Here is a 9,391-nt window from a genome sequence, read left to right as displayed (position 1 = left end):
GGGGGGGGGGGGAGGGGGTGCCCGGAACCTGGTACCCTAGGAACACTTCCGGTGTCCGAATACTATCGTCCTATATATGAATATTTACCCCTCGACCATTTCGAGACTCCTCGTCATGTCCGTGATCTCATCCGGGACTCCAAACACCATTCGTTTACCAAATCACATAACTCATATAATACAAATCGTCATCGAACGTTAAGCGCGCGGACCCTATGGGTTCGAGAACTATGTAGACATGACTGAGACACCTCTCCGCTCAATAACCAATAGCGGAACCTGGATGCTCATATTGTTTCCTAGTATTGTACGAAGATCTTTATCGGTCAAACCGTAATGACAACATATGTAATTCCCTTTGTCATCGGTATATATATGTTACTTGCCCGATATTCGATCATCGGTATCTTCAAGCCTAGTTCAATCTCGTTACCGTCAAGTCTCTTTACTCGTTCCGTATTGCATCAACCCGTTACTAACTCATTAGTCACATTGCTTGCAAGGCTTATCATGATGTGCATTACCAAGAGGGCCCAGAGATACCTCTTCGATACTCGGAGTGACAAATCCTAATCTCGATCTATGCCAACCCAACAAACACCTTTGGAGATACCTGTAGAGCATCTTTATAATCACAAGTTATGTTGTGACGTTTGATAGCACACAGGGTATTCCTCTGGTATTCGGGAGTTGCATAATCTCATAGTCAAAGGAATATGTATAAGTCATGAAGAAAGCAATAGCAATAAAACTTGATCATTATGCTAAGCTAACAGATGGGTCATGTCCATCGCATCATTCTCCTAATGATGTGATCCCGTTCATCAAATGACAACACATGTCTATGGTTATGAAACTTCACCATCTTTTACAAACGAGCTAGTCTAATAGAGGCTTGCTAGGGACACTGTGTTTTGTCTATGTATCCACACATGTATCAAGTTTTCGGTTAATACAATTCTAGCATGAATAATAAACATTTATCATGATATAAGGAAATATAAAATAACAACTTTATTATTGCCTCTAGGATATATTCCTTCAGTTCACCCTCGGGGCTGCAGGTATGTACCAGTAGCTATGTTTTTGATATCTCTCTCTCATGTTCTTGATTTGGCACGATCTTGATGTACCGCGAGCTTTGTTACTATAGTTGGATCATATGGTGTTTCTCCCCCTCTACCTTCTTGTGTTGAATTGAGTTTTACCTTTGAGGTTTCACTATTATTGGACTGAATACTATTATGGATTTGGGAACACTTGATGTATGTCTTGCATGGGATACCTGTGGTGACAATGGGGTGTTCTACTTATTCACTTGATGTATGTTTTGGCACTCAACTCGCTGATTCCCGAGGTGACATTGGGGTAATCTATGCATAGGGGTTGATGCATATTTTTGTCCTTGTTTCTCCGATATGAATCTTGGGGCACTCTTTGAGGTTCTTTGTGTTGGATTGAATACTATGAATCTGATGTTGTTTGATGCATATTGTATAATTGACCCACGGATACTTGTGGTGACATTGGAGTATCTATGTGACATTAGGGTTGATTGATGTGTGTCATATGGTGTTATTTTACTACGAACTCTAGGGCTGTTTGTGACACTTATAGGAATAGCTCAATGGATTGATCGGAAAGAATAACTTTGAGGTGGTTTCGTACCCTACAAACAATTTCATCTTATGTCCTCCGTGATAGGAAATTTGTAGTGACTCTTTGTTGCACGTTGCGGGATTGTTATATGACCTAATTATGTTATCATTGTTGAGAGAACTTGCACTAGTGAAAGTATGAACCCTAGGCCTTGTTTTCAAGCATTGCAATACCGTTTTGCTCACTTTTGTTACATGCTACCTTGCTGTTTTTATATTTTCAAATTACAAAAACCTATATCTACCATCCATATTACACTTGTATCACCATCTCTTCGCCGAACTAGTGCACCTATACAATTTACCATTGTATTGAGTGTGTTGGGGACACAAGAGACTCTTTGTTATTTGGTTGCAGGGTTGTTTGAGAGAGACCATCTTCATCGTATGCCTCACATAGATTGATAAACCTTAGGTCATCCACTTGAGGGAAATTTGCTACTGCCCTACAAAACTCTACGCTTGGAGGCCCAACACAAGTCTACAAGAAGAAGGTTGCATAGTAGACATCAAGCTCTTTTCTGGCGCTGTTGCCGGGGAGGTTAGTGCTTGAAGGTATATCTTTAGATCTTGCAATTGAATATTTTAGTTTCTTGTTTTATCATTATATTAGTCTATAAAAGAAAATTACAAAAAAATGGAATTGAGTTTGCCTCGTATGCTTCATCTTTTTAATGTCTTCCGTGAAAATGATGGAAAGGAAAATTGTGCTCAAGTGTTAGAGGAAGAAGTCAATAAAATGTTTGGCACTAAATATTTGAATGATGAGCATGATTGCAATGTTGTTAGTATGAATTCTTTGAATATCCATGATGCTAATGATACACAAAGCCATCAGGTTGGGGATGCTATGTTTGATGAAGATGATATTTTTTGTCCCCCAAGTTTTGATGAGCAAATTTATTATGATGAAAGCATGCCTCCTATTTATGATGATTATATTGATGAAAGTGGGTTTGGAAGAGTGTCAAATCTAGGTACTAATGATCCCACTATTTTGAAGGGTGTTGAATCTTTTCACAATATTGATAAAAGTGGATTTGGAGAGGTTAGGACTTTATTTAGTGATGAATCCACTATTTCGGAAGAGGTTTCAATTGATTATGAGAACAAAGCTATCTATGATGATTATTGTGATGACATGTATGCTATAAAGAATAATGATAACCATGAAACTTGTTATCATGATTTTAATTTTCAATTGGATTACGCCTCGCATGATAGTTATTTTGTCGAGTTTGCTCCCACTATTATCTACGACAATAAATTTGCTTATGCGGAGAGTAATAAAATTTCTATGCTTATGAATTATGAAAAGAATGCTTTATGTGATGGTTATATTGTTGAAATTCATTCATGATGCTACTGAAATATTTTATGAGAGAGGAACATATGCTTTTACATATCTCGACAATACCAAGTTTCCTCTCTTTGTGTTGAAAATCTTGAAGTTTTCTTGCTTTACGTTCCTATGCTAGTTGATTCTTGATCCCACAAATTGTTTGCTCACAAAATCCCTATGCATAGGAAGTGGGTTATACTTAAATATGCTAGTCATATGCTTCGTGATGCTCCCTTTATATTTCAACTCTTATCTTTTATGTGAGCATCATTGACATCATCATGCCAACCTAAAAATGCATTAAAGAAAAGCGCTTGTTGGGAGACAACCAAATATTTACCCATACTATTTTTGTGTGTTAACATGATTACGCTACTGTATTGTCCATGTTTTATAGCTTTTGTTTCAATAAAGTGACAAGTAAGACCTTTGGGATGGTCTATGATGATAGTTGATTTGATCTTTCGGAAAAACAGAAACTTTTGCACCCAGTAAATTTATTTTCATTTTTTACAGAAGCGTGATTAAATAAGGATTCCTTCTGCACAAGATTTATAAAAAAAATGCCTAGATTTTCCTAATTTTTAAGAATTTTCGGAGTTACAGAAGTACGCAAAGTTTCCAGATTACTACAGACTATTCTGTTTTTGAAAGATTCTGTTTTCATTGTGTTGTTTGCTTATTTTACCAAAAAAGGCTTTCGCCCCGCTTTATATATAAAGTAGCGACCGGAAGTACAAATCCGGGTACAACACACAAGCCCCCACACACCACACACACCCAAGGCAAGATACAAGGGTGCCGATGCACCGCAACACTACCCAAACGACCACCAAGCACAAGACCTAGCCACCGAGAAGAAGTGAAGCGGGACAATGGCGAAGCATGGACTCCAAGGCGGTGCCTTCAAGAAGGGCACGGCACCGAAAGCCCCACCGCCCGATCTCAGAGATTAAGTTTTCACCCGGAGCAACATGGAGAGAAGAGAACAATACGACGGAGCCTTCATGAAGGAAACGACGCCCCGGCGCCGCCACCGTCGGCCGGAGAAGACCGGGCAAGTTATGTACTCCGGTGTTAGTCCTCTACCAAACTACCATGCTTCGCAAAACATCACCAACCATGCCACCCATGTGGCCATGGCTGCCCGACCGCACCCAAGATGCGCGCTCCGCCCACGAACACTGCGTCTCCTGCCGCCAGGGCCGCCGCCCAGCATCCAAGCAACTCCGTGAACACCCAAAGGCCTTGGCTTTGGCCTAACTAGCAGCCCCCACCTATGAAGATGCCAGCAACCGCCCTGCCTCAAACATCGCCAGAACCCCAACAAAGAGCACACAGCCGAGGAAAGGGGGAGGATGAGCGGACGCATCCGGACCGGTGCACCCCTGCACCAGCGACGGGTGGCCATTGGGGCCTCCCATCCCTCCTGAGAACTCCCCAACGGAAACACCCCTGTGTCGACTCACCATGTTGCCCGCCGCAGCTCGACGCGAGGCCACCAACGGCAGCCCGCCCAACCATCGACAAGAAGCGCGAAGCCAGCCCGCACCCGCAGCCAAGGGCACTCACCGGAAGAGCCATCCCGCGCCGCTCGCCGCCGTCCAGGGGCCGGAACAGGGGAGCCCCGATTGGAGGACGGCCAACGCGCACCACCAGCACGCGCGCCCGCTGGACCGCCAGATCTGGCCGAGCCCAGACATTGCCTCCACCGCAGCGACCAGCGCGAGCCGCCCCGAGCAGCCCACCACGCCGCCACTAAGCCCTCGCTACCCCGCCGCCAGGGCCCCCCGCCGCGCCTCTGCGCCCCGCATCAGCGCGAAGCACCACCATCCACCGCCGCCCCGCGCCAGCAGTCACTGTGTACCCTCGACACCGGGGATGATGCACCACAGCTCACGTCGAAGGAGACCCGCCGGAAGCGCGGTACGCAAGACAATCCGGCGGGCGCTTTTGAGGACCCGAAACCCCACACGTCCGGGAGGGAGCCCGTCAGGGCGCGCGGCGGCTATGGGCTGCCCCAGGTCGGCCTGACCGCCCCTAGGGCCTCGAGGTTTGCCGCCCTGCAAACGAAGAACGAGGAAGAAGAAGAACAAGGAAGAATAACAAGTAAAGGTAAAAGATGTATATAGATTTGTTCGATTGTGTGTTGTTATTCAATCGGCCTTCACCCCTTACATATATATGAGGCGGCTGGACTTTCCGTACAAGAAAAGGTCTCAAATCCCGTCCAAAACATTAAAAGTTAACCTAATTCGGAATATGAGGGCCGGAACTTCTGGGCTAAAATTACACCAAGTAGCCCTCTTGCACAACACCTGCAGGTCGCATATGGCTTCGGATCGCGATGGTTCCAAAAGCAAAGTTGTAGATCTTGCACTGGAGAAAAATAACTTATTTGATCACTTTTTCATCCGAGGTTATCTTGATGTCGAAATCGGCCCCACAAATCTGCAAATAATGTTAAAATTCCAGTCTTCGGGGCGCACCGCGTGCAAAGTTTCTGTTTAGCCCGGAACCTCCCCGGAAGTTTTGCCCGGAACTTCCGCGTCAGACTTATGCAGCACCGTGTACCCTTGACGCTGGGGGTGATGCACCGCAATTCACGTCGAAGGAGACCCGCCGGAAGCGCGGTACGCAAGACAATCCGGCGGGCGCTTTTGAGGACCTGAAACCCCACAAGCCCGGGAGGGACCCCGTCAGGGCGCGCGGCGGCTATGGGCTTCCCTAGGTCATCCTAACTGCCCTTAGGGCCTCGAGGTTCACCGCCCTGCAAACGAAGAACGAAGGAAGAACGAGGAAGAAGAAGAACAAGGGAGAAGGAAAAGTAAAGGTAAAAGATGTATATAGATTTGTTCGATTGTGTGTTGTTATTCAATCGGCCGTCACCCCTTACATATATATGAGGCGGCTGGACTTTCCGTACAAGAAAAGGTCTCAAATCTCATCCAAAACATCAAAAGTTAACCTAATTCGGAATACGAGGGCCGAAACTTCCAGTCAGCCCGGAACTTCCGGTCAAAATTACACCAAGTAGCCCTCTTGCACAGCACCTGTAGGTCGCATATGGCTTCGGATCGCGATGGTTCCAAAAGCAAAGTTGTAGATCTTGCAATGGAGAAAAATTCCTTAGTTGATCACTTTTTCATCCAAGGTCATCTTAATCTCGAAATCGGCCCCGCAAATCTGCAAATAATGTTAAAATTACAGTCTTCGGGGTGCACCGTGTGCAAAGTTTCTATTTAGCCCGGAACCTCCCCGGAAGTTTTGCCCGGAACTTCCGGGGCAGACTTATGCAGCACATAGTTTTGGCTCTAACTTTTGCATACGAACTCCAATTTAGACATTCTTTATATCAAAACCGATCGTTTCGACGAAGCGAAGACAATCCCTGTAGATACTTTTCCCATATGATGCCATCTTGAGGGCGTAATCAGCCGAATAGTGTTCTGAATACAAAATATGAGTACTTCGAACACAACTTCGGCCTTAGAGATGAGATAGGATGACTATGACCCAAATATCAAAGTTTTTCCTTTTGACGATACGGAACTTTCTCACTTTGAGCACTTCTCCATTTGAGGCCATCTTAATTAAGTCCTTCGACGTGCCAAAATCTGGTGTCAACACATGCCCCCCTGTTTTCGGTAAACTTGTGTGCCGAAAAATAACTTGTAGGATGCTTTTCCTAAGGACGATGTCAACACTCCATCGGCCATTTTATGTTCTTAGGACGATAAGTATATATCGGCCATTTGGATTAGCAACAAAAGTAAAGCTAATCAAACATATGATGATTTGGTAACCCTTTCATGATGTAAGAAATTATATTGCATCCATGGATTAAAATAACCCCATTGAGGGTAACCAATCATACCTGATAACGAATTCCATGGCATAGGCATCAATGACATTGTTGAAGAAAATGGATAATGTGTGGACTGAAGATGTTGAAACATTTTGCTTGGTCCTTCATAGTTTTCACTATTTTCCTTCTTCAACTTTGCCGCACTCCTTGTAAAGGAAGCTCGCAGATAATTCTTATTTTGAATACTTCCTTTGGGAACCCATGCCATGTTTCTCTTTTCAAGTTCTTGTGCACTAAGATTTTGCAACTTTTTCTTTTGCCAATACGATAAGCCGACTGGGCACCAAGGTTGCGATTTTGTTTGAAGTAATGGCAATTCTTGTTTTATCCTGTGCACTCTCAACTTCTTCCCTTCAGATTTGGCACTTGATTGACTTGCCTCATTGCCTTTTGCAGCCAACGTCAACACTTTAATTGGCTCTTTTTCATTTGAGATCATATCTGAAGTGTCACTCTTACGACCATCTCTTTTAATGCGGTAGACTTGCTCAACCACCTCCTTATTCTTCCTTGTGCTCCGGACTGATTCTTTTTTATTGAAACGGTCTTGAACATATGACTACTCATTGAACATTGGTCTTCTTGGAGCTGCATAATATTGATGAGATGGTCTATAATAATATGGAGAATGTGCCCTTGTATCATACTTGTCCCATGATGGATATGGATTTACGTGAGCATAGGGAGGCATCCACGACATTGGCATTGGCGGCCCAAAATAATGATATGAACAAGCTGCATTCAAATTATCTTCTTGCCAATATCGATCCCTGGATTTGCACCTAGGGGGTGATCTTGATGCTTTTGCATTAGTTAGCCGATAAGCACTGTTGTCCTCACTTATCTTCTGATATTTTTCCAATAGTTGCGCGAAAGTGACTTTCGGCTTTTTACCTTTGTGCTTACACCGGCCTTTGTTTTCTTTGGTTGTGCTTGCACCGATCTTTGGATTTTCTTGTTGCCCCCAGTCTTTGGCATCTCCATGGTAGCTTCGATGGAATTCTCACCCTCAAGATTATGTTCATTATGCTCTTCAACAATTTCTTTACTTGAAAGCTTGATCCCATCACCTGCAGTTTTTACCTTCTCTTTAAATGGATCGGCTTGAAGCAGCCGATGCAAAAACCTTTTACCATCGGGACCAATTGGAATAGACTCATCATCTCTTGGTGTCTCAATAAATTTCAATCGTCCTTTATCAATGGCCGATTTAACTATTTGACGAAACATGTTACAATCATCAATACTATGCTTGAACGAATCATGCAACTTACAATAAATTCATCCTTGGATAGATGACTTGACATGGTGATCAAGAATTCTAATGTAATTATTTTTCAACAACAAATCAAAGATTTGATCACACATGTTTGAATCGAAGGTATACGTTTTGTTTTCTCGCCGATCTTGGTGTGCGAACGGCTTTGGAGGTAAGCAAACGAATGGTTCAGAGTTAGAATCTCCCCATTCGGCTATGCATTGTGTTTTGCACTCTATCTCCGATGTCTTTGGATAAGATATAATATTAGCATCGGATTTATCAAAAGAATTTATCCTTGGCTTTATATTTCTGAAATGAAAATAGTTAAAACACACATGTCTCAATGGAGACCAAGTGCAAGCCAAGTATGAAACAAGAAAAGCTACCCAAGTAGATATAAACTTTTGATAAAGTAATGGAGAAAACTTTGGCTGCAATAGTAAGACACTATCGGTCTTTATAGATAGCACAATAGGTTGACCGATATAGTCTATAACAATTTTTGTTGCTAACAAGTAAATTACCCTTCTTCATTGGTCTTTCAAAATTACTTATGAGAATTTTTCTTATAGAAGCATCGACAATAAAGTTGCGACCAAATCGGAAGATAGGCAAGTCACTTGCTAGACATACCTCTTCAATTACGTTGGGAGAGCATGATGGTTGTATCACTTGAATAATACTTTGTTCCACTTTTGAATGACTCTCCAATGCCTTGGCATCCTCTTTTTCTTTGATAGATTTGGTACACATACTATTTGATTCAGCTTTTTTAATAACGGAATTAACTTTGTTATCCGAATCACCACTCTTTCTTTCTTTGATTCGCAAGGTTGCTTGTTCTTGTCTAAATTCAGCAAACATTGCAACTAGTCTATCTTTAAGCTTTTTTCGACCAATTTCAGCCCAATCTTCATCGGATTGCCCCCCAATACTTTGAGACGCTTTCGGCAATGGTGTGTTGCCGAAATTCTGTAATTGTGCAGGGGCAACATGATATGCTACGTTACTAGGTAAATACACATGCGCTCTAGTAGAATTCTCACTTATTCGGCCATGAGCATGAAGGTGCGGAGCCGAATCACGAATATCTACAATTGCGTATGGTGCCGGAAAATTCGTAGCATGAGGTGTAGCATACGATGTTTGAGGGTAATTGGCCATATAACTAGTAGTAGCATGGCCAAGTACCCTATCCACCGGCATGTTTGGATTAACATGATGCAAATTAGTTGCCGATGAATAAAAAGATGAAACACTAT

This window comes from Triticum dicoccoides, chromosome 2A (genome assembly GCF_002162155.2).
Source record: "Triticum dicoccoides isolate Atlit2015 ecotype Zavitan chromosome 2A, WEW_v2.0, whole genome shotgun sequence".
NCBI classification, from domain to species: domain Eukaryota; kingdom Viridiplantae; phylum Streptophyta; class Magnoliopsida; order Poales; family Poaceae; genus Triticum; species Triticum dicoccoides.
This window is presented reverse-complemented; position numbering follows the sequence as displayed.